We start from the raw sequence: 658 nt of genomic DNA on the forward strand, positions 1-658 counted from the left end.
CCATGATCGCCCACGCCAGTCGGCAAGGCACCGGATGATGATGATGATGATGGCGGAAGAGGCCCACCGAGCCTTATTTGAGCGGTTTAGGAAGTTTTGCAAGGATCCTCACCATCTTAGTTCTCTCTCTCTCTCTTTTTTTTATACCTACCATAAGATCAGGGGTTATGGCTGAAAGACAGCAGTAAGAAGAAGCCAAGGAGAAGCAGTAGAAAGGCTGCAGAGAGAGTCAGGAGCCCAGAGGAGGGGAAATCCTTCTCGGACAAAGGCGAAAAATCTCGGGGATCCCGGGTGCAAGTTGCTAATGTTAAAGATCCCTTGGTGGTCTAAAATCGATAAGAGTAGGCTTCAGTCGCCACCCGGGGACAATACAAAATTTCCCACGGGCTGAAAATGTTTGGTGTGTTCCACACGCGCATATGACCTCTTGCTCTTCTTATGCAGTTGCGAGCGTCGTAGAGCACTTACCGAGAAAAAAAATAAGGAGGGGGCAAAGGAGGTGAGGGGGGTTAGGGCAGAAAGTGGAGAGGAAAGCTGAAGACAGAACATTGTTAGAAAAGCAGGAAAGGACGTGAAAAGGAGAACATTTTAGAGAATAAAATGTTCCATCGATATCCGATTCGAAGCCTCTCCTACTACTACTATTTCATCGCATAAC

The sequence above is a fragment of the Aplysia californica genome, unplaced genomic scaffold, assembly GCF_000002075.1.
Source record: "Aplysia californica isolate F4 #8 unplaced genomic scaffold, AplCal3.0 scaffold00430, whole genome shotgun sequence".
In the NCBI taxonomy this organism is placed as follows: Eukaryota; Metazoa; Mollusca; class Gastropoda; order Aplysiida; family Aplysiidae; genus Aplysia; species Aplysia californica.